The 26,067-nt window shown below is 42.1% G+C and overlaps 1 long non-coding RNA gene across 1 annotated transcript; it reads right to left on the minus strand.

Moving 5' to 3' along the window:
- Nucleotides 1-6,473: 6,473 nt before the first annotated feature.
- Nucleotides 6,474-13,995, minus strand: LOC131925306 (uncharacterized). The gene is made up of 3 exons (XR_009383213.1): nucleotides 13,863-13,995; nucleotides 11,840-12,009; nucleotides 6,474-6,981 (listed from the first exon to the last, which is right to left on the minus strand). It is a non-coding gene; the product is annotated as an uncharacterized LOC131925306 (long non-coding RNA).
- Between the last annotated feature and the right edge of the window lie 12,072 nt (nucleotides 13,996-26,067).

A 26,067-nucleotide genomic window follows, 5' to 3' on the forward strand; every position in this document is an offset into this window, starting at 1 on the left:
CTTCAAGGCAGGTGCCAGTCACCATGATTCTCAAGACAATGGTTGGCATCAGAGGGTCTATTTTAGACATAGCCCTTTCTGTACACACACACACACACACACACACACACACACACACACACACACTCAGTGGCAAGTCCAGAGCCCACACTCACTGGCCTACACCCCAAATTGAGGTTTTGAAGATTCCACACTTTGATCTCAGTTACTCCTGTAAAGGTTATAACATTTCACAGGTGGTTGAATCATAAGGCTAGCATGTCCACACACCCATACAGATATACACCCACATGGACACATACCCACACAGACACATACCCTCATGCCCTTATCTGCTAGGGAACTATCCCAAGGTAAAGTTACCAACTGAAAGACTCAACCTCCTGGCTTGGTCCCAGGAGGCCCTCAGTGGACTAACACTAAAGGTTGATGGAATCCATTGAATGACACTTTTTTATTGTTTGTTTTTAATTTTTAAAGCAATGAAAGTAAATCAAGTCCAAAATGCCAAGTTGCTTTGCTGTTGTTGTTGTTGTAAATGGAATTGGAAAGTATAATGCAGCTTCCTAAGAGTGAACAGCAGAATTAAATACAGGACTGGGAAGCAGCTCAGATAGTGCATTTGCCTAGCACATGCAAGATCCTGGTGGTCTGGTAGAAGCCAAAGAGAAGGCACAGAGAAAGAAGCAGGGTGCCATGCTTAATGACATTGCCCCTAATGGAAGGATCATCAAGGGTGATAAACATTCTCTTATTTTATTCTGCTGCCTTGGTCCCATTTTCTTTCTCTTTCCCAAAATCGGAGGGAATAAAAAAAAATTTTCTCCTTACAAAGAGTAGGAATTCTCCCACAATACAGGCAAAATTGAGAAGCTGGGAAGCCAAAGCTATGGGGAGTGTTGGGGTAGACAGACGCCAGCTCTACCTCTGACTGGAACTGTGACCTTGTATAATGAATTTATTGGCCTTAAGGATTTTTTATTATTAAATTTGTTCTTTGGCATTTTCCTACATGTACACAATGCATTCTGATTATTCTCACCAACCCCACTGTTTCCTTTCCCTCTCCTTGTAAGTTCATTCTCTCTCTCTCTCTCTCTCTCTCTCTCTCTCTCTCTCTCTCTCTCTCTCTGTGTGTGTGTGTGTGTGTGTGTGTGTGTGTGTGTGTGTGTGTGTGTGTTTTGAAACCCAATGGGTTTAACCCAGGCCATCTGTGTGACCATGGACCTGGGTCGGCTCAATGTTATGAAACCAATAACAGTGAGAAAGTGAGTCCTCCAGTAGTGGCCACTAGTTCAGTAGGGAGGCTGGGCCCCTGAGACCCTTATCCATGGCTGGCTGTTGACTGGCCCATTCTGTGTAGACTTTGAGGAGGTAAGCATGGTTGCAGTGTTCTTGTCATTAAAATGGTTGTATCATGTCCAGAAGATGACTCCACAGTCCTCCTATTTTTTGCTTCTTACAGTCTTCCCCTGTTCTTTTGTAGTGTTTCCTGAACCTTAGAGGGAATGGTATAAATGTCACATTTATAATTGAGCATTCAACCTTCCCTTATTCTCAGCACCTTCAACTGTCATGTGCCCCTGCGTTTACTGCCTTTCCTTGCAAAAAGAGGCTTCTCTGGTTAAGCCTTGAGTTTTTCATGGGCAAATTCTTGTGCAGACCAAAATTAGTCCATATGTTGGTATGCTGGAGTTGCTAATGCTGTCACTTCTCTCAAGCCTTTCCAGATCTGCTGTGTGCAGGTAGAAATGGGAGGAAACAAAACACACTTTAAAACAAAACATTTGTACAGTGGAAGGGCCTAAACGAAAGCAGTGTCTGGAAGCCCTGAAACTTTAAACTGGCTCAAGAAGGAGGGAAAATGCCAGGGCTGGAAGATGGGAGCTGACAGAAGAGGTTCCTGGTAGCAAACATTAAGAAAGTGACTACATTAAAACACAAACATAGTTACATCAGAAATCGGTGTACTGAGAAGGCAGCCAGCTAGATCAGCCACCAGTTTCCCTGGGCTGAGGTGGCTTTTGGCTGTGTGTTGCTTTAGGAGTGCCTTGTTCATTGGCTCCTAGGTGGGCTTGCTCTCGGCAACACTTGAAAAGCATATACACAAAGAGAGAAAAATGTATCTTTTAGTAGCCTTAACATTATCCCCTCCACTTTTGTCAAACTGGACTGTGACCTCCTCCCTCTTTTCTTCTCCTCCCTCTCTCTCTCTCTCTCCTTCCTTCCTTCCCTTCCTCCCTCCTTTCCTCCCTCACTCGCTCCCTCCTCTTCTATCCTTCCCTCTTGTCCTTCCTCCCTTCCTTCCTTCCTCCCTTCTCTCCCTCCTCCATTCACCCCTCTCTCTTCTCTCCTTCTTTCTCGCTCCCTCTGGTCCTCTTTCCTTCCATCTCATTTCACTTTCCTCTTGGCCTCCCTCTCTCTTCTGTCTTTCCTCTCTATCTTCTGTCTTCTCTGTCCCCAACCAGCTGTCCCTCTGTCTGGGGGAGGGGTCAGCCTCTGCCTTAAGTAATCTACTTCTCTGTCATCAAAAATTTGTGCAGATTCACACACCTACATGACGACATTATTACTGTAATGTCTTTATTAATAAGTAATTTCCTAAAGAGAACCCTGGGCATCTGTAGTTACCATGAATTGAGGGAAGGAGGCTTCCCTTTGATAAGTTTTTAGTTTGTGGTGGGGGAAGGGTAATGAAGGGGGTAACCGGAAAAGAATGGTGAAAACTCAACCCCATTTCATTAAATCTTCATGAATATGCAAAATAGGACTAATTGCCCTCTTCAAAAACTAATCATTCTGAATTTTACAAGTTGAATTATAAAAACCTGACACACTTATTTTCCTCTTTTATTATATTTGTAAGCATTACTCCTTCTGCAAAGAAAATCAAATCCTATTTTTGTCAGCTGCTGTGGTTCCCCCCCACCTTTCTGCTGAGACCTGCTTCTCCTCTCCCTCTGCCTAGCGCTGCTGCAGTCTGGCCATGTGTATTAATTGCCCTGTGAGACGCGCTTGAAGTCATTAGAATTCCCTGTTCAGAACTATTATCTTGTGCCATTGTGCCTTTGCATTATATTTATTTAAATGTGCCTCTTCTGAATTAGCTCATTTTTAACAGCTAGCCATGCCTGAAATATCGTTCCCATCCAAGCCACCCTCATATCATTTTTCTTTCCTTGGTAGAAGAGATGTCTGCACCCAGCCTTCCATTCCAACAGGGCAGCTTTGTTAGGAGGCAGAGCTGCTTTTGTGTGGCAGCTTCCCAGGAAGGACTCAGTGCTCAGACCCTGTCTGCAAGGAGGCAGCCTGGAGGAATAGGTTAGATTCTAACCATTGGAAAGTGTCCTCCCTGGAACAGGCTGACTGTTTGCTACTGTGTGATTTTCACTGAGGAAATAAAGAAGGCAACTCAAGTTTCTAGTCTTTCCTTGGCCTTAAAGACTCCCAAGATGATGCCACATCCTCACTGGCAGCTACTCAGGTGCCATCAGCTATCTCCAGAGCCACCCCGACTTAGAACAGTGTGATGCATTAAATGGTCACACAGTTTTCTCTTAGACCTGGGCTTCCCAGGGCTGCTAAGAAAGTTCTGGCTGGCATGGAAATTTCTGTTTCTTTACTAAGTCTAAACTGATAACCCACCTTATCAAACTGGGTTTTGTTTCTGTTTTGTTTTCTCTTTCCCCTTGTCTACCTCATGTGTCTATCTTTCCATTCAGAACAGACAGGACGGTTTACTTAACAGCTGAGCCCAGCTGAGCTGTAAGAATTTATTATTCTTACAACTCCAGACTCCAGAGAGATTTTTCTCTAGACCATTGCTGCCCAGCTCATAGGCTCTCTGTGCCACATTTGCATAAAGGCACACTGCCAAAAATGCAGCACCCCGTCCCCCCCCCCTGCAGGGGGGCTTGTGGACTTCTTATCATGCCCTCATTATACCTTTTTATCTTGTGAGGAAAGTAGAAAAGAGGGTCTTATGCAAGGTTAACAATCCAGTGAGTGGTGAACAATGGATTCAAGCACAGGTTCATATTAGATTTATTTTCTTCCCACAACACCAAGCTGGCAGCATTAGAAATGAAGTCAATATGTTGGCATGAATATTTGGCAGAGAAAATCAGGAAAGGCATTATGGACAGGGTAGGCCAGACGTCTGATTTAAAACTGAAGAGAAGTGTTTTGTGTTATGGAGAGAAAGATAAACACATTTCTGTCTGTGTAAAAATGGCAAGTTCAGACCCCAGCACTCTTGGGGTTCTTGTAAGCCTTAGATAAGATGCATTGAGGAGACAGTCTTTGGGAACTATCACAGAAGTCCCTCAAGTGCAGAAATATTTACCCAGAATGTCTGGTTTATAACAAACCCTTTAACAAGGTTTGTGAATGAACACGAGATCTTAATGCCGGTGCTCTTGGAGGTGTTCTTGCTGCTAAGGCAAGTCAATACTAGCACACATGAGTGTGGAGTCTCTGGGTCTGAGGTCCAGCACCAACACACCGCTGTCATCTTTATTGGCTCTGAATACATCTCCTCAAAGCGCTGTGTGACCATTGGCAGGGGAAGAGCTCTCTGGTTCCTTTGAGTGTTACAGACCACAGGGAAGAAGACCAGCATGATAAGATGAAAATCTGGCTTTTCATTTCCCTCAAGATCTTGCTTAGAGTCTGGTTCCCTGCGGTGGAGATTACCAGACTTCCTAAATTCTGAGAAGAAAAGTAAGTATCTCTGTGAATTGGAACTGACTGGAATCCATTCATGAGAAAAGGGCTCAACACGTTGCTTGAGTTTTTAGATAGGGGTCTGGGTTAGGAATGAACCTGGAGGTGGTTCTCCACTGTCCTCCTGGGGTGATGAGCAGGCTGAGGTACAGGGATGAGCTTGAGGGGACATGTGAGCTTGAGGACACCAGTTCAGCTCACCCTCAGTGCAGTGGGCACACTGGGAGCAGTCTGATCCTGTCTTTCTCCGAGACTTCCTGGTTCTTGGGAGATAATCAGAGAAAAGAAAGCAGCATCACAGAGATTACATCTGACGCCACAGGCAGCCTCCTGCTTCCAACCTCCAGGTATAAGAGCTCTGAATATGATTTCAGAGAACTCAGGAGAGAGGCTGTGCCTATGAGGAGAGACTCCCATCCTTGTCTGTCTTCATCCAAGTCACCTTCCTTTCCAGCCCCCAAAACATGGACATAGCTCTTTCCTTTATTAAAATGTATTTTTCTTTAATTTAACAAGCAACAATCTGAAAAAAAAAAGTCCCCAGCTTGGCATTTCAGCCAGTAAGTCAAGGCCTTCCTTAACAATGCCTCCCTTTCTAACACCAAAGCAGACAGGATTGCATCTCTGCCTGAGATTACCCTGGGGTGGCACAGGTTACCAAGGACTCTGTCCTCCAGTGTGCACCTGAGAGGATGGAATGAAAGTGGGTGGTGGGTGGGTTGGGTCAGAACAAGGGTAGGTAGGAGGGCTAGGGGATGGCTTAGTCAGTAAAGTGGTTGCTGAAAAAACATGGAGACCTGGTCATGGGTGTGCAGGCCGGTAATCCTAGGGCTGGGTAGGCAAAGACAGGAGCATCCCTGGTACTTGCCATCCATCCAGGCTAGCCAAATCAACAAGCTCCAGATTCTGTGAAAGACCTTGTCTCAAAACACAGAGTGGACAGCCACTGAGGAGGTTACCCGGTGCTGGCCTCGGCCTCCACACGTGCATACACACTTGCACATGCACTCCCTCCCATGTACTTGCACACACACAAACATGCTTAAACATAAGCACACAAGAGTGGGTCAGAGGGTGCAGACACACTAGTGGTTTCAGTCTCCTCTGAGAAACCAGAGCCTCTAATGGAGTTGCTGAGTAAGTGAATGGTAGATTTTTTTTTCTACTTTCAAACACTCTTTTCATTCTGCTGTCAGATGACCCCATTGGCTAATTCGTTTTCTCCCTGAAGACTGCTGAATATTTAAAGCAAGGACTTTAGATGTGCCCAGTGATTTCACATCGGGGTTATATCCGGCTTAATTTCCTCTTACAAGACCTCTTCTGATACTCTCTCCTCTCCTGTATTCCCAGGTGCCCCACCAGCCCAGCTGCTGGTTATGGCCCCTCCTCCCCATAGTCGGCCCATGCCAATTCTTCCTCACCCCTTCCCCAAAACCCTCTGTCCCACTGACAGAGAAATTTAAAGATCAGCTTGTAAGTAGAATAAATTCACCCACACCTCAAAACTACTTATGTAAAATCAGCTCCAAACACTGGCTTGCTTTTCCAGCAAAAACTCGGATGTGACATGGGGCAGCTCAGGCTCTTTCAGATTTCTAAATGCCCACATATTTTCCTGAGGTCGGCAAACAGTGACTTGAAAGGAAGATATTGTGATTTTTGTCCAAGAAACTTAAATTATGAGTGATCATTGCCTCATCTTTAAAATGGAAATAATGATTACATCAAAATGCATGGGGCTGGTGTGAGAATTAAACCGTGGTACTATTTGTAACTGTTTTATACAACACTATAAGCATAAGACATATTGTTCGTGCTGGTTGGAGGCAGATGTCTTGACAGGAAATCTCTGGAGGTCGCTCTCTGTGTAAACATCCCATAATTCTCTGCCTCAAGACAGGGAGATGAAGTGCTGCAGCTGCGGCCCTTAGCAACGGGCAGGCTGAGAGGCAGGCTGCAGTTCACTATAGGGGCCACTAGATGGCACATCCCTTGAAAAACTTCTCTCGATGCCAGCAGCACATCTGGATCCTCCCAGAGGAAGCACCTCAAAGGTCATGGAGTCAATGTGGAAGAAACCTGGAGTACTGTCTCCTCTAAGGCGACAGAGTCCTGTGCGAGGATCAGAAGGGATTTGGAGTTGAAGAAATACACATAAACGAGGCACATCACCCTTTCTTGTTTGTCTCAGTACTTCACATTTTCTTCACTCCGTTGCAGGGCCCAGAGATGCAGTGGGACCCCAGGAGGCACCTGGGAAAGGCAAAGCAACTGCTTTATCTGATCCCCTCAAAAGGAGAGCAGTGTGAGGAAAAAATGCCTGCCACCATTTATTCCACAACAGGGCAGGTGTCTAATGCCCTGAAAGCTCTCTTAGCCTCTCCTTGGTGCCCTCTGTAGTAGGAAATAGTCCTCTTAGAACATGCAGTGCTCCAACAGACTTTACTTTTGAGAAATTCCATTCAGACAAAAGCTGACCAGGAGACCATGCAAAGAGCTACCCTGGGTCTGGGAGGAAGTCTCTAGAAGGGCGATCCCCACATTACCTGTGGCATCTTGGGTGGTCATGTCCTCTATGCCCATAGGATCTGCATTACAGAGGTACTTGGGGTCATCAGATACATAGCACAAACACTACCTGATATCTCCTTGGGAGGGCCTTTGACAAGGACCCTCCGGTCAGTCTAAAGAATATTAATCCTTTATTTATTCAATTCCACTGATCTTAAGGAGCATGTAAAGCTTCAGTCATACCTCCTGAACCCTCAGAAGAATCTTTCAGTGGCATCCTTCACACAGACAACAGCTGTGACAAAAGTCCATCTGTTACTACAGAGAACTACTAGAACAGCAAGGAGGGGGTGCTGTGCCTAACAGATACATGCGTCTTACATCTAAGGGTCTTTCTTCCGAGACAGCCTTTGCCCTTGGTCTGTTAGAATTTCAAGATGGAGGCAAAGTTTTCTGTTTGTTCGACCCTCTTTCCCTCTCTAACTTATGGTTCTGTACTCTGCTGTCACTCAGCAAACATAATTGCCACTTTTCCAACATCAATTAATGCAAAACTGGTCTAGATAAAGCTCCTGGAACACTCGTGTTTAGCATCTTATATTTCTAAGATTTATTTTTATTTCTAATTATGTGAATATGTGTATTGGGGTGTCTATACACAATACAGGTGCCCATGGAGGAGAATCATTGGATCTCCCTGTAGCTGAAATTTACAGGCACTTGTGAACTGCCAAATGTGGGTTTTGGGAATTGAACTCAGATTCTCTGCAAGAGCAGCAAGAATTCTTAGTTGCCTAGTCATTTTTCCTGTCCTATCTAGTATTCTTTTTAATAACAATAATAATAGTGGGTAATATTTCTTAATTATCAAGGGAGAAGTGGAACAAGACCAGATTATTTTTGTCTGCTTTGTTAATTTTTTTCAGAAACTGAAAACCATGTGTGGAATGTCAATACAGGCAGCCCTGGATAAAGATTTGTTTAATAAGAGTGGTTCTGACCATGGGCTTTGTGCTAAAGATCTCCTGGAAAGGGTTATTATCATTTTCATCCAAGTCAGAAGTAAGAGAATTGAAGCTAAGAAAACAGACAAAACTTATCATGTTCTCTGAACTGTGATGAGCAGTGCCTGGTTCTAAAACTTCTCTAAAGCTAGACACTTTGGAAGCCTTGTTCAATTTCTTTTGAGAACTCACAAGTGGGAATATACACTTTTTGTGACCTTTTATAAATTATTATTTTTATTAACAAAAGAGGGCAGGAAAAAGTCTTCCCAGTGCCTGGGTCAAACCCACAGAGTTGAGAAGGACAAACCTTCTTGCATATCTATGGAGAAGTTCCCTCTCAGGAGTTGGCCTTCAAGTCTGGATACTAGGTGGGGAAAGCAGTTATCACAACCCCAGGAAGTTCCTGTACTAAGATTATATATGCTCTAGTTTCATCCATGTTGACTGATAGAGGAGAGAGGAATATGGAGACACACATAAGGGAGAGAACTTTGACTGACAAGAGTAAATTAGAAGTGGCTATGAATGGAGTCTAGTGTGGGATCATTTTCCCTCTGAAGGGCTTGTGTTTGTTCTACAGACTTTCATGGAGCACATGTTTAGGTCATCCAGTCTTCTCAGTGATGAGGACCCTGCCCATGATATGGAGCTAGGTGCTACTGTTCATCATTGCTTCCAAGCAAACTTGTACCTTTCCCTTAGCCTCCACTCACCAAGATGGGGGAGAACCCTCTGAGGGGCCTTAGAGGATTTTCTAGACCTCAAAATACAAAGTCCAGGTTGGGCTCACTATTTTAATTATTTCAAATACATTAAAATAACTCCCATAATTTACATCCATTCTATTTTTATTCCCCCTTCCATTCTAGCACTTTGTAGAATTAATCCCATGAAACACAAGAATGCACAGATGGAATTCAAGATTCTAAGATCTTCTGATTAGAGTTATCTTGTACACTGGAGAGTAACTGTTGTTCATGGCTGGAGTTCTTCAGAAAACTGGAAGCTTGGTTTGGAAGAAGACCTTATACATGATGAATTTGAATGCTTCCATTTTATAAATGAGAGGGCAAGTTTTCTGATAAATGTGAATAATGGCCCTAGGTATGGGGTCTCATGTTACCCTATCCAGAACAGAAAACCCACAAATTTGCCCATGTAAATGAAGGTGCAAAGAGAAGAGACACCAAGGGAAGGAGGCAGCAGCAATACCACTCACTCTGGATACGCAGCTGAGAGGTTGCCACAGCTTTACCCGGATTTTTTTAATGGTAGGTAGATGGGATTCACCTGCTTCTCTCCCAGCAGATTTCCTCTTTTATCCAGAACTGCAAGATCTCATGTAAGTCTGTAGACACAAATTGTTCTTATAGCCACTTGATGGAAATATTCTCACCACCTCCAGGAGGGTGTTATCACTTCAACTCTTCACATTTGACATTAATCTTAAAAGCCCACTCACCCTCCTTCATCTGACCTAAAGTGGCACCATATCTCCTCTCAGATCAGATCCAGCCTTCAGAGCCTAATGGCAAAGGGCTGAGAAAATGCCAGCAGATTTTGAATGACTTCCTGCCATGTCCCTGTCACTATGCTCTTTTTAATTCACATCAAAACCTGGGGCTCTGTGAGAATTAGGAGTGATGCTTGGTAACTATGAACAGTCTCCTCCTCCTCAATACTGTCTGAACAGCTTGAGTAAAGAATCACCTGTTTGAGAGGAAAGGCAAGCACCTGACAGAGAGAACACCCCATTCCTTGATCCAGGACGGACAAGCAGTATGAGAGGAAATGAAGTCTATTTTAGCTAGGCATGTGTTCACCTCTGTAATCCCAGTTGAGGCAAGAGTATCACAAGTTTGAGATCTAAAGTGAGCTACATAGTGATTTTTTTCACAACTAAACCCTCCCAAAACACAAACAAAACCAACTCAACCTAAACAACTACAAAAGGTAACATCTTTCTTTAAGCCTCAGAGATTCCAGGGGTTATTTATTATTGCAGCCAAACTAGCCTATCCCGACTAACACAGCTGCTTTGATTAACTTCACTTCATAAAACAAGATACCAGATCTCAGAAAGAAAAGATAATTGATATGTCTTAAGCCCTTGGAGTGTCAGATCTGAAACTTGTGATCTTTCTACCACAAAGAGGCCTATACCCATACACCATGGTCATCTACCCATATAACTTGGATATCTACCCATGTGACTTGGGCCTTACAGTTGCCCTTTCTGCCCTCAACCCCTAATGCTTCTTGTATTGTGTATTCAAATGCTTACTGGATTTCTCAAGGACAGTATGGTGGTTTGAAAGAAAGTGGTCCTCATGGGCTCATATATGCTTGATCCAGTCAGTAGAACTACTTAGGAGGTGAGGTATTGTTGGAGTAGGTGTGATCTTGTTGGAGGAAGTGTTTTATTGGGGGTCAACTTTGAGATTTCAAAATCCTGTGCCAGGCCTAATCTATCTCTCTCTCTCTCTCTCTCTCTCTCTCTCTCTCTCTCTCTCTCTCTCTCTCTCTCTCTCACTTTGTGCCTGCAACTTTAGGTTTATGTGTGAGCTCTCAGCTACTTCTACAATACCATGTCTGTCTGTCTGCTTCCCTGTTTTCTGCAATGATTATGCACTCACCTTCCTAAATTGTAAGCAAGCCCCCAATTAAATACCTTCCTTTATAAATTACCTTGGTCATGGTGTTTCCCCACAGCAAAAGGACAGTAACTACGACAGACAGCCTTGACCATTTACCATGTGTCCTGTTTTGGATCAGATTCCACTATCCCACCATATACCTAGGTTAATTTTGGATTCCACCATCCTACAATGCACCCCAATTATTTTCTGATTCTGCCACCCAACCACAACCCCAGGTGATAATCTGATTTCCCAGGGCACCTGCATGCTCCCGCCAACAATTTCTCAGCATTGATATTTACAGAAAAATAATAAACATAATCCACATTGGTGCCTGTATCGACCCCCAGATTCCACTGACATTTAGGAATAAGTGATGGATTGCCTTTTGTTCGAGGCTGGCTGAACTGACCTACATGGCCTGTACATAATTTACTTTTGATTAAAGGAGTGCTTCAACATCTAGATTCTGTTTGGGAGCAAGAGGAAGGATCAATATGTGTATGACACAAACTTTCAAACAATGGACTGTGAGTAAGAAGTCTCTGTAGTCCATTCACCAAGGAGGAGGTGGGAGGGAAGAGGGAGGGAGGCCTGGGAGGAGGTGGGAGGGCAGAGGGAGGGAGGCCTGGAGCTCCTAAGTTGGACCTGGGATCCGGTGTAGCCTGAGAAGCTTTGCTTTCTGCAGATTTGGGCATGTGCTGTTGGGGGGAACTGAACTGTGGAGGGCTGGGATTACTGGCCAGCACATGTAGAATAAGAAGCAGCAGAGTGCCCGCAGCTGCCCAGAAAAAGCCAGCCTTAAAGGGTGGAACTCTCTCCCACTATTTTGCCTTTTGTTGTCCACCCTACACGGAGAGTAAGTTATCTTCAGGCTGTTTGTTCATTGTTTGATTTCAAACTGAGCACTTCTAGAAAAAAAGAGAATACCATGGTCGGTTTGGCCACACTCACCACTTCCCAGGAACAGTAATACCTCACACTGTTTTGTGTTGGCTCCTTTGGCTTCTGCCTCTGCACAGGGCACTGGACACTGAGTTTCCTGCTATGATGATGAATTTCCTGCATGTATTCATTGGAAAGTAACTTCTGCTTTTTTTCTTAGTGGATATATCTCTGGCTGGCTGCAGGATAAAAATATTTTTAAAAACATTTTTATGACACACAAACTCCATTTCATTTGTTTCTCACACAGACCAGTATGAGCCACTATGTGGGTACTTGGAACTGAACCTAGGTCCTATGCAATTGCTCTTAAGCACTGATCCATTTCTCCAGCTTCCACATGTTCCATTTCTTATTTACTTACCTCTACAAGTACTGATCCCATCTCTACCAAGTGCCAGTATTGTAGGAGCATTGAGCAGAGACTATTATTTAAAAAGATGAATCTATTTTCTGTCTTTGTGTGACTTGTAATTTATCAGGGAAGGGGAAATGGGCTTTATTTAACTATAACACTTTCAGATTATAGTGACTGGCAGTTAGCATTTATTGTGCGATTCCAAGCATATGGATTGGGTGTGCACATTGAGCATGTTATCTCCTGAGCCTTTCCATAGCATTGAACTACCCACTGTCATCTCTAAGAACTCTATCTAAAATGAGAAGCTGAGTGTTAAGCTTCTCCTCAGATCAAATGCCCCACTCACAATAACTACATACTATGTACAGTTCTCTGTATGTTCCTGGTGCTGGTATTTTTTCCTGAGATAATCCTGAGAAACCTCAGCTTCAAACCACTCGTTTCCAGAAGTCTGCACAGGTGCTGAGTACTGCTCCCCAGGCACCTGAGGCGTTTTGCTCTTTCTAGGCTTCACTCAGGCTGCTCCCTACAGTGGCTTATCTGTCTGTTTCTCTCTCTGTCCACTGAAATGCTGTCTCCCTGTCCAGGCCTGTCTGCAATGACACACTGGTGGTGTGGTTTCTCTTCCCACCCCGTCCAGAGTGTACTATCTGACTGCTCACTTCCCTAGGCTTTTATATAGGCTGATCACCAAGCTTGTCTGCATTTGCTCATTTGTGTTATTCCTGCCTCTAAGTCTTGTGCAGATTGAGGTAGTATGTCACACACCTAAAACAGCAGCTGAATTTTCCTTCCTCCCTTTTCTTGTTACTCTGCTGTACTTTTTCACTTTGTCATTTGCTTGCTTAATTCTTGCTCCCCCTCCCCCTTATTATTTTCCTTTCAAAACTGATCTCTCCAGAATAGCTAGCATTATTTCTAAGAACACATTACATGGTGCCTGGGATTTGCACTAAAATAAAAATCTATATTCGTCTTAGCACCATGGGGGGAGACTTTCTTTGCTCACCTCCACAGAGGTGCCTAATGTGAATTGGCATGTTTGTTAAGCTCAACTGCTCCATTAACAGCCTCTGCCTGAGACTCACTGTGGGTAGTAGAAAGAGAATGGCTATCCCACATGCAATCCCAAGTAGACATGTCAAATGCACTTGAGCAATTATTATTGGTCCTTGCATCATGACCTCAGTCTGTCTCAGACCATGACCATCTTCAGCTTGGCTCCTGAGGAGGCAGGAAAAGCAGGTAACTTGGAGACCCAATGTAACATGAATTCAGGAAATCTTGCTATTCCAGGCCCCTGTGAAAATGGGATTATTACAGAAGCAAAACCAACTGGCCATGCCACCAAGTTCTCACCTGCAGGGTTGCTCTGGCCCTAGGCCCTCGGCCATTCTAGGCCTCTGCTCTGAATTCTCTCTTCTTGGAGATTTGCTTTCTTAAAGCTCTGTGCCTAAATGGCAGCATGTACTGTAACTAAATGTGACCATAAAGAGGGAAAAGTTATAATGTTGTTTCAGGAAATTGTTGTTCTCATTACCTACCTTGGTGCCATATGTTCCAATCTAAAGCTTCGCGATATGGGGAATTACGATGACACAAAGATGAAGTGATGTCTAGCTAACGACACCCCCAAATATTTATCCCTGCTCCCTCCCCAGCAGTACTCACATGCATAATTGATGCCAGCTCCCTCAATTAGAAGTCCAGGGCATAAAGAAAATGAAGACAAGGCTGTCCGCATTTCTGAAGTCTGACAAGGAAAGATTAAAATATTTTATGAGTTCTCCCCATCATCTGTGGAACATGGAACTCTCATATTTCATTTTCTCTGGAAAAAAATAGTGTTTGCATTATTTGGAGAAAATCATTAGGAATGCAGCTCACCAGCAGATGTGGTGGGCTGCTGCATTGCCACCCCTGAGTTATGCTATGTGCTTGGCTTCCTCTACATACCCTCGTATTTAGATACATCAGAAAAGGAGCAAAGCCTAGAGGCTCAAGAAGAGTCGGTGCCCCAGACACAGGGGCATGATATGCAATATATTCATATTCAAATATATGAAGATATATAAAGCCAAGTCTTTCAAACCCGAGATAACTGGTACATGTGAACTGGAGCTGCCGGGGGCGGGGTGGGGGGCAGTCCTCCTGGCAAAGCCTGTCACCCTCTCTCCCTGGAGACCTTCCTCACCAGGAATTGCAGCAAACTCACAGGAACAAGGAGGCGACTCAAGAGGAAATGAGCATCCTCGTGGTTTGATCATTTCATCTTGGGAAAATTCTTCTGGATTGTGACATATATGATCCACAAGAAAAATGAGATATATATGCTCCCATTTGTGGAGGAGAAAGCATCGTGTGACACTGTGAAGAATATGTATAGCCTAAGAGCCTCCCAGGACTGACTCTCAAGCCCAGTTCCTCCATTAGGGGCTGTGTAAGCTGTGTGGCCACTCGGAATCTCAGTGTGTATACAATGAGATGGCGACTACAATCTGTGCTGGTTGGAGATGTCTATGTGGCTTACTAGGACAATAGCATTCAACTCTATTTTATTACATTGTAATGAAGGAAGTACTCAGTTGACTTTCCTTACTGGTATTGTTATGTTTTTTCTTATTATTCTTCACGGGTGTGATGATTTGATCTTACACAAAGACAATTACTTTCATTAACCTATTCATGAAATCACTAATTTATTTTTGTTTTCAGTGAGAGCATCAAAGGATGTACTCGAGCAATTTTGAGACACAGAACTTATTACTATGAACTGCAGTCACCTTTTAGTGGGTCACTAAAGCAGTTCTCAGGTCTGCCTTTTGTCAGTATGCTTCCTTTCCCACTCTTCCTTCCCATGCCAATTCCAGTCATCACTTTCTTACCCTTTGCTATAAATAAGATCATGTGGATCTTCTATTTGTACATTTGGCTTATTTCATTTAACTCAATGTCTTCCAATTCTATATGGTGTTGTCACAGATAACAGAATTTCCTTTTTAAAAAAAGTATTGTATTATTGTATTCTATATGTATTCTATATATGTATTGTATATATGCATGTGAATATATAGTCCATATTTTCTATTCATTCATCCATTGATGGCATGGATATGTGGATGATGCTGAGTGAATATAAGAGTATAGATATCTCTTTGACACACTCACACACACACACACACACACACACACACACACATACACATGCACACACATACATATATATTCTTAGCAGTTACACCACCCAGATAAGGTTGTTGGAATTCATGGCAGTTCCACTCTTTTTCTTTGAGGGATCTCCATGCAATTATTCAAAATGTCTATACCAACTTTTCCCCAATGATTCCTATCAACAGATTTTCAACAATGATGCCAAGAACATGTGGTGAGTAAAGGACAAAGGGTCATTACTTCAATAAACAGTACTGGGAAAACTGGGTATTCATGCACAAAAGGATGAAGCTAGAAATTATCTCACACTTCATATAAAAATTGATTCCACAAGGGTAAAATCCTTAAACACAAGAACTAAAACTGTAGGATAAAATGCACAAGAAATTACTGCAGTACTTGATCTCAATGAAGATTGTTTGGATGGAATTCAAAGGTGAAAAAGGCAGAAAAAGTTCCAGGCAAGAAGACACTATTATACATAACACAGACAAAAGAAATTCCAGGGAGGCAAGATGCCTCTGCATGAAGATTGACTGCCCACAGAGAGTGCTGCAGATTAACAGGAAGTATTTGAAAACCACTTATCCAATAAGGGACTAATATCCAACATAGATAAGGAGCATAAACAACTCAATAGCTAAAAACAAATAACATAAGTAAACAAAGGGCAGAACATATGAACAGGACTTTCTTGAAAGAAGAAATCCAAACAGCTGAAAGATATTTAGAAATGTCCAACATGAATTAATCATTAGAGAAATACAAACTGAAATGATGGTGCAATCCTACTCCACCTGTCCTTTTAGAATGGCCACTGTCACAAAGAGGAAAGAAAAAAGTGTTTTCATGAATGTTGAAAGAAAAGGATGATGTATAGGTTTTTTTTTAAAACAAGGGAAAAACCACTCTGATGTCCCATAATGCCTTGTGCTAACTTTGACTTTGACACTGAGCTCTTTGTAATATAACTGAGAACCCATATGACCCTTCCACTGAAATCATCACTCTGAAGCAGAGCCTATGCTTCTACTAACTACTGTAGCTCATGTACCTAGATAGCCATGTCTAGAACACAGCAATCACTCAGGGCATGACTTATGGATGGATGCATGCATGGATGGATGGATGGATGGATGGATGGATGGATGGACACATTCTTAGGATCTGATGGTTGACACTTGGTGGACCTAACAGCAAAGTCTGTGCTTTTTCTACTATAGAAATTTACACCTGTCCCATTAAGCCCTGAGCTTTTCCAGGGACCAAAGAGGTGACATTAGAGACCCCAGAAGGGCCATGTCACATATCTGAATGACTCTGAGTATGTTTTCCTGCTTTAAGTGCTTTGAGTAGAGCACTGACAAGCAGTGCTGTACTCAAAAGGTCATCATGAAATCAAACATGGAACAGAAATGTGGGAGTTGTGACACAGGTCCTTCTGTACTGATTCCTGTACTGGTGTCCCAGGAGTGATCTTTAGTTTCCTGTTTTTAAGCCTACATACTTTGACTGCAAAAGGACTTCATGGACATTGTGATACCCTCAAGTTCACATTCCTGTGGGACTATAATTCAAACTTGAAGATTCTATTTCCAAATTGTTTACTCTTTCAGGATACCATATAGCACAGGGTGAGACTTTTATACAGGACTACTCTGCATGGGTAGGCAACCAATGAGTCTTTTGGATCCAGAGATTCTTGCTTTGGGTAAAGAACTTAGAGCTTGGCAGATTTAAGCCTTTGATGTTTCAAGTTAAGCAAGGAAGGGAGGAAGGAAGGAAGGAAAAGAGGAAGGAAGGAAGGAAGGAAGGAAAAGAGGAAGGAAGGAAGGTCACAGGGCCATGAGTGGCTTCCAGAATAGAGCACATTCTACTGCATGAACTCATTCCCTGTTTCAGTAACCAGAATGTTCTCTACATCAAAGAGGGCCTTTCCACCTGCCTTTGACCAAGGTTGGCAGCTTCCAACACTCTTCTACAGGAGACAGACAGGCAACTTCTTCTTTCCTACTATTGAGCCCATGCTGCAATGTTTCAGTACAGACTCATCATCAGATCAGTTCTGCATCAGGCAAGAGGCAAACAGTTCTCACCTCATCATGTTTTGAAAATGAGAACAAAAAGAATTTGACATCATTTCTTCATGCTGAAGACAGACTTGTGCATTTCTCAAACTTTGCTTTCAGTTTTCTGCTTTGGCTCCCATTCCTCTTGCCTGCTGACAGCTGAACCCTGGGGCTCATCTCTGTCTTTGGTTTCTGGCACAATGATTATTCTGTTGATGCTGATGTCAGCAAATTGATGGATGAAGAACGAGAACTTAGATATCACTGGGCTCCACCTATGCATACTTCAAAGACTCAAATTAGAAGTCACCTTTCTCTTTCCAGGTCACCAAGAGAATGAAGACATTGCATCCAGGTTCCTAACTTGGGCCTAAGTACAATTCACTAGAGGCATCACAGTGACTTCTCTTGTATCACCTTTGTGATAAAAGTTAAACCATTTTATGGCGAATGATGTCAGTATCTGAAACTGCTGAAGGAGAAGCCCGAAGGAGGAAGAAAATCTGTTCCTCTGTGGGGCTGTGACGAATGTTTTAAATATTCTAAGCATTCTGTTTCCATAGTTCTGACTCCAAGACAGAGTAACTCAGTCTCTGTACTATTGCCCAGCCAGGCTCAGTCACCCTGGATGTAATTTATACACCAGTGGGCTGCCTGTGCCAAGCATTGGCATGGCTAGTTTATGTGCTCCACTCTCAAGAACCTCAATACATTTTTAATTAAAAAACAATTGATAAAGTTGGAACTATAAATCTCCTTTTACTGGAGGAAACTTTACCAAGACTTTCAGTTTGTAGACAGGTGAGGGATATGTTTAGTTACTGAACTGTTATTAGTTTATTTGTTTTTTGTTCCATCATTTCTGTGTAACACATACTTGATTTATTTGGTTGGAAATCTAAAGAAGAGTTCTAAAGGTCAGTCAACATATTGTTGTCTCTTATGCCCTTTCTTTATTGAAATTCTGTATACCCTACTTGGCGACCTGGTTTAGAAGTTTCTCCTGCAGAATGGGCTGAACATGTTTTGCCATGGCTTTTTTTAGCCAATGGAATGTGCATTAATGTGCGTGTTTCAGTTCTTAGCAAGGATCTCAAGAGACAATTCTTTCAGAATGCCTGTATTCTGTTACAGAAAGAACATGCTCCTGGTAGTTGCTGAGTCAAGAGCATGAGAGACAAGTGAAGCAGACCTATGGTAAAACACAGCCCTGGAGCCAAGCCCAGTGGAGACCAGCAAAAACCAGCCTCCCAATACTGACTTTATAGCTTGCAAACAAAAGGGAAATTCTTGAGGTTTAAAATGTTGAAACTCAAGGTAACCAATTTGTTACACAGCCATAGCTGCATCTTAGGGACTTCATCTCATATCCCAACAAGTGGCCTCTGCACTGGCATCTACTTTTTCCTGTATAAAATGGGAAAGGCAAGCTAGATGGTTGAAAGTCTTTTACAGAAGTTTCTCAAGCTCTAGAACTCAGTGTAAACAACCAATGGCATAGAAACCTATCACTGCTTTCATGGTGGATGATGCTGGCACAGATATGAGAGGCTCACCTGGGTTTTAAGTGATATAGGCCACTTCCCTGAAACCCCCAGGACCAGCTGGGGTAGGAGAGGTACCATGTGGGCTGGTTGTGTATTCTTTGAGGCAGTATCCCAGGCTAGCTTCTGAACCACTGACTTCAGAGGTATGACCTCCAAAGTTTCTGAATATATTATCAATGTGTGTAAAGAGTAAAAAGCCCTTATCACAAACTAACGTGTGAAATTGAAACTTCTATCACTGAACTTTTAATTTAATATAACCAGACCCATTTATTTCCACCTGACTGCAAACCCCCATCCATGCATATTAACTTTTAGGATATTAGAATGACACATTTTGAGTGAAGCTCATCCATGCTGACTATATTTCCTGCCCCCTTTCATCCTGGGGATCTCTAACATTTGGAAAGGTTGTGCAATTTTAAGGATAAGGGAAAGACACATCCTCTCTGCTTGCTGCTCTCCACCTCTCTACTGGCATATGACAAGCTTAGTCCCTGGCTCTCATCCCAGAAACAGTTACCTCGGTGTCCTGAGGTTTCTAGGCATCTTTTAATCTCTCAGTTATTTTCAGTCCTCTTGTGGGAGCTCAGGAAATATCACATACTTCCTTCTGCATCTCCTCTGGGAATATCGATATCGATTTCAGATCCAACTAGACATCCTACTTCCCTTCTTTCAGTGTGACTCTACAATGCACTGGTATGTCTCCCCCAACCCCTCTGGTCTCACCTACACAGGTAAGGCTGGCTCTTCTCTAGTCTGAACCTACTGGCTTCTTCAGGATGTGCAACAATGGCAATCTGGGCAGAACTCTGAATCAACTCTCCTCTAAGATCAGGTCAGGTGGAAATAAATAAGACTTGATGTACAAATTAAAAGTACAATGAAGGAAATTTCCATTTTCCACGTATCAGTTTGTGACTTCCCCCTGCTGGGCATTCCCATCTGCTTCTGCCACCTCGCTCTCCATCTTACCCCTTCTCTAGGCTTGGATAGAAGTCCTTCTCTTGTTCCTCTGTCACTTGCTTGTGACTTTTGCATCATGCCAAGATTCCTAAAGGCCATAACCTCTGATCCCAAAAAATGGCCTGGACATAATTTAAAAAGATTTAAAAACTCACAATTCAGAACTCATTGTTATTTTTCTCTCTTTATATGAGTGTTGTAATAATCTTACTCTCCCCTGGGGCAAAGAGAGCCCCTTTGAGAGAAGGAGGGCAAGATGAGGAGGTGAGGGGAATCTTGGATATTATTTTCAAATACTAGTGTGGTGATAAAGGAATACAGATGATAGGGGAAGGCAAAGAGGCTCCATTTCTGAGGCTTCTCACTCACTCATTCAATAAATATTAGTTAAATACTTATGGCATGCTATCTGTGGAACTGTATAAACAGCAATAAACAAGGCAACAGGCTGCGGTTTTCATCAAGCTCTTACAGCCTGTCTGGGGGAGACTGAACACAAAAACAAATGTATCAGGTAATTACACAGAGCAATGACTAAGGAAAGCACTCAGCAATACACAGCACAGGAAAGAGGTGAGGTAGAGACCAGATCTGCTGGGTAGGGAGGGTTTCTAAGAATTAAAATCTTAATGATGACAAGGAGCCTATAGAGCAAAAACCTCCTGGGGCAGAACATTCCAGAAGATGTAGCCAGTGACATAGCCTGCTCCTGGCAAGAGATGGGGGCAGGGCAAAAATTAAATGTGTGGAGCATTGCATGTGAGAAGGGAGTTGGAAGAGGAGCTAGGGGCTTGCCAGTCTCTTTGCTAATCACCTTGCCAGTTTGGATCTCAGCCCAAGAGCAAGAGGAAGCTATTGTTGTTGGATGATATAAGGGAAGAATACTGGATTCATAGCATCTTAGATTCATGACCTTGGACAAGTCAGGTAAGAGAGCTAAACTTCTGCTCCTGGTCTGTGAAATCTAGACAAATACATCTCTTAGAGTGAACTGTGATTTGAAACGAAGCATTCAATTAAATTGTGTCCTATCTGTAGTATCTGGATGAAGGAGTGGAAGCTGGCCAGTATTAGGTCCCATTGTTCACAGAAGCAACATCGCTGCTCTCTGTGCTGGTGGCTCACCAGTGTTCATACAATAAGAGGAGTGACATGACCTCCCAAAGAACACCAATATCAGCATCTATTTCTGTTCCTCCTTTTCCTCTATCTGAAGTCCTTTTGAGGGTGCCCAGTGAAAGTGGTCCTCTGAAGGCACAGGCAAAGATCGCCAGAAGTCTAGATATTTTCTCTGAAGTGAAGCTTCCCAGGTGTGGAGGGGGCTCTCTTCCTGCTCCATTGTTTCCTGAAAGCGTTTATCCTAGTGTAAGGCACATCCCTGGGAATCAAAGAACCTTTGTTGATTCAGAGACTGATTGATTCTGGGGGACTTGAGTACATTTGTAAATATCCTTTGAGGATGATGCATCCCACTGGAATAAAGCACCTCATGTTTTATTCAGTTCTTCCCCAATATGCAAATGTGCAGGTGCCCCGACGGCATATAGATAACATCATTACACACACTCACATTCGCACACCAAAGAAAGGGCTGCGCACACAGAACACACAATTAGGCGGAGATTGCCTTTGAGAAATCTATCGGGTTAATGTGAGGATGATTGGCTCTGTGGGCAGACGCTGACGTCCGCATCTGTGGAACAGCCTTCACTGCATCCCCAGGAAGCAGCAGACGCTGTAGCTAGACAGCCTGGGGCTGCAGTGACAAGGAGGCAGGCCATTTTCCATCTTACTTAGTGACACACTCCTTAGCTGTGTGACCCTAAGCAAGTCAGGAGACTTCAGCTCTTAATCTGAACTAAAAACAAAAGCAAAACCACAGGGGTAACTGTTGATTGAGAATGAAGTGTTCAACAAAATCGTGAAATCATGTAAATGGTAGTGAGGCAAAACACCGGAGGCTCCAAGCTGCAGGCTGCCTTCATGGGACCCTTGGCAAATCCTGATGGCCCAACCCTGCAGGGATAGAAAAAATATGTCAGTGTTTGTAAAGTGATGGAATCAGATCACTCAGTCCATTTCAAATCACTATAAAAAGCATATAATTAACTTTCGGTATTTTACATCCCCTCACTATTCAGCAAACAGCTGTTGCCAAAGTTCTGAGGGAGTCTCGATTTCCTATCTTATACCTCCCTCTTCCCCAATAATTGTATGCCCCTGTCTCTGTCATCTAGGAATATGCTGCTACTTTTGAATACTGTTTGTGAAGATGCAAGGAGTCATTTTCATTTTTCCCTCACTCTTTCCCATTATTGCATGTTCTTTGATTCTCATTATTTGTTCAAGTGTTTTAAAAATATCATGATCATGTGTAGATGTCACAGACACATGGATCAGAAAATTCTCTCTTTAAAAGAGTTACATTTTGATGAAATGTATATTATTATATACATTTTCTTTCCCATATATATATTTAATAATATAAAATTTATTTTAAAATGTTACATAAGATTAAAAGTAGTGTTTATTATTAAATATCATCATCATGTTTTCAAATCAAGAAATATTGAAATAAAATGAATATTGAATACAATTTAGCTGAGGTAAATTCCCCTTTGATTTTTAACTTTAATTACCATTTTGAAAAATATAAGTAATATATTCAACAGTTTCACATTTGATGGTTAAAAAATATAGTTCAAAGTCTTCCCATTATGGCCTCAGTTCCATTCAGCCTTAGTTCTCTGAGACTCTCAGTCTTCATTTCTCTGGTATTTATATGGTTTCATCTTTATCCTTACATCCTTTATCTGTTTATAATTTATTCTGATCTAAAAGTTTAAGTATGGATCCAACTTAAATTTTTCCAGATGGTGACCCAATTTTCCAACAAAATTATTGAATAATCAGCTCCTCTAACTGATATGGAATGGAGAATTTATCAAAAGGTCACATGAGTATCTTGGCCTACTTCTAAGCTTCCTTCTGTTTCATTGACTGCCAGTTTATCCCAACATAGTAGCCAACAATTTACCATCAAAGCTTGGTAATGTATTTTAGAACTTGGCAATGTCAGTGCTTCTTTCTCTGTTACATATTTTAATTCTCTCTCTCTCTCTCTCTCTCTCTCTCTCTCTCTCTCTCTCTCTCTCTCTCTCTCTCTCTTGCTTTTCCATATGAATTTCAGAATCAGTTTGGCTGCTTGAAGAAAACAAACCTCACTGAAATTTTTACTAGCAGCATGTGAATATGGACATTCAGGTCAGAAATAATTGGTCATCACCTGTGGGAATTCATGTGGTATAGGTAAAGGTTTGCACAAGTTGTTTCATGCTATCTGTAGAACATCTACATATATGCACACATATGCTCACAGGTATGCACATACATCACACCCACTACATTCCTACTAAGTTTACCACTAGTTATTTTTCAGTTTTGAAACCAGTTGAAAATGGCGCCTTTGCTACTGTCAGCACTTGATCAGCTTCTTTATTTTTTATGAGAAAGTTCCATCCTTTCCATTTTACTGAGTATTTTTGTCTGTGGTGGTTTCAGTTGAATTTAATACCATTCTGTAAACGCTTGGTAGAATTTTTATGTTTGATGGAGAAAAGAAGATGCTATTAATTTTCCTACGTCATTTATAGTTAACAGACTTGTTTGGTATTTTAAGTATATTGTCTAGTATATTTTCTACTTCACCCTTGTGCGTGTTGTGGGAGGTGATGTTGACACAGAGTTTTACCACATAGCCTTAACTGGCCTGCACCTCACTTGATAGCTGAGGATGGCCTAGAGCTTGCTGTGGTTTGCCTACCTCTGACTCTGAATGCTGTAATTATAGATATGAGCCTTCAAACCTAGATGTTTTCAGATTTATCTGCATAAAATGGAGCCCAACAACGTCCTTTGATTTCCTACATGTCTTTGGTGTGGACTATGTATACGGTTAACTAAAATTAACCCCTTAGGATCAAGAGTTTGAATTTGAGTTCTTTTTGGTTCATCTCTGAGCAGATGATAGATGAAAGTGTAAAATGCCTACAGTTCATCCTCTCTGGCCAGTGCTCCTAGAGTCTAGCTGTTTCTGTGTCCTCTCACACCTTTCTACATCTTCCTAGGGCCAGGTTTTGGTATGATGCCTGCCTCAGAGTCTTGGTCTCACTGTTGTTCATTGAGATTTTGGCTTTTATTCCTGTTCTAATGTTTTGGGTATAATTTCAGTGAAGAAAAAAAAATTCCTGATTGTTGTTTCCATCTTCAAACTGGTAGCACATTTTCAGAACCTTCTCATGACTTTCTTTACATTAAACTCCTAAAAATTATTGATACTGCTTTGAATTAAGGCTGATGAGTAGGTATGCACAGAGTTAAAACTCTGGGTCTATACCCCTTGCTGCTCTCCATTTGGTGTCTAGCTCAACATTTGACACATGACCTTCAGTGTCCATTAGGTATTGAGATCCAATAATTGCTAAATCAGAGATGTACTTTGGCTGCAGCACTGGGGCCATGAATGTAGTGGGCAAGTGTGGGTACGATGCTTGCTATCACATTCCATGTTTTTGCTGGGCTGTTTCATCATACACTCAGTCTACCTGACCTCCAAAGCTATTTGAAATTATGACCTCTACAAATATTCAATTAACTATGTCTGATTATATTATCAAAACATTTTTTTAAATATTAGCACTCACATGAGGTCTAGAGATTAGCTAAATTGGAAGAGTTTTAGAGGTTATTTAACCCAACTGTACCCTCAGGGGAAGACTGTGGTTCATTAATTAAACAGAGGCTTCTGCGGAGAATTGTGGGATAAATAGTGTAAAGTCCTACCCAAGGATGTAGCATCTAGATGTAGTTTCTCATCTTTCTGGAAGTTGATCTTATCCCAGAAAGCCAAGGACACAAGTGGAGAATGAGGAGATCCTTGTCCTCCTACAAAGTGATTCATGATCCCTTCTCAGACAGTTTGCCCAGTGGCCTAAGCTATATTTGAGAATGTGAAGTTTCTCCGAAGGGGCTAGTCTTCTTTGAAAAAAGTTGTAGAAGAAGCTTTTTTGGAAGATGGTGAGGCTTCTTCAGGCTAAGGAGCACACACTGGTGATTAGAGGTGAATCTGTTGCTTGGATGAATGAAGAGAATAGGGGAGACCAGGAGAGGACTTTCTGACTTTACAGGTTCCATTATCATTTACTATGGACATGTTGTGTACCATGTATGATTTGAAGTTGTTATAGACAGAAATGCAAAGCATTTATGCTTTTGATAAACTTTAAGAGTAGTAGTAAAAAATGATAATTTCAATATAATGTTTAAGTTTTTAGGAGACAAAAAAATCCTAGAGTCTTGTTTTCTGCCTAAAATAGACTATATTCTTTTTTTTCTTTTTTATCACAAAAAGACAAGCATTCAAACAGCTTCACACTTATTATACTGCCTACCAAATATAGTGCCATGAAATTTGTAGAATCTGTGTGCTGACAGCTCTTTTCAGTAGCACGAATAACTCTGAATCCCTAGACTCATGCAAATCCAGCCCCCACCTTGGATCTGTAAGCAGGACTGTTGACTCAGGCAACACAGGCAAAGTATTCTGATTCCAGGGGTAAAACTGTGGGTCCTTGGTAGGGTCTGATTAAATCCGTTTTTTTTGTTTTGTTTTGTTTTGTTTTGTTTTGTTTTGTTTTGTTTTCCCTGAGATCTACAGGACAAGGATTTTCCTCTTTATATATAGAAAGCAGTAAAATTTAACACCCAGACCCTTCAAGTATGAATCTGTTGGACATGAATTGTTTGTTCTCTCCTTTAGCAAGGAGATGCAGACTTTCTTTTTGGAAATGTCTCAAGACAGCTGATAGGCAAACTGCTCAGCTATTTGCCCCCTTCCTCCCAAAGAAACTTTATCAGATGAAGAAAAATGTAACCTCTCTTACAAGAATTGGGGGGGGGGGGTGCAGTTGAAATGGCTAGGGAAAAAAAAGTGTTAAAAGGTCAGAATGTGAACAGGACCCTGAACTCCCTATCATGTTGAATCAAGTGCTAAAAAGAGAGATACTGCACCGTGAGAGGGAGAGAGATACACCCACCAGAGGGGAATGGAGGAGGAAGCAA

Source organism: Peromyscus eremicus, chromosome 15 (assembly GCF_949786415.1).
Source record: "Peromyscus eremicus chromosome 15, PerEre_H2_v1, whole genome shotgun sequence".
Taxonomy (NCBI): Eukaryota; Metazoa; Chordata; class Mammalia; order Rodentia; family Cricetidae; genus Peromyscus; species Peromyscus eremicus.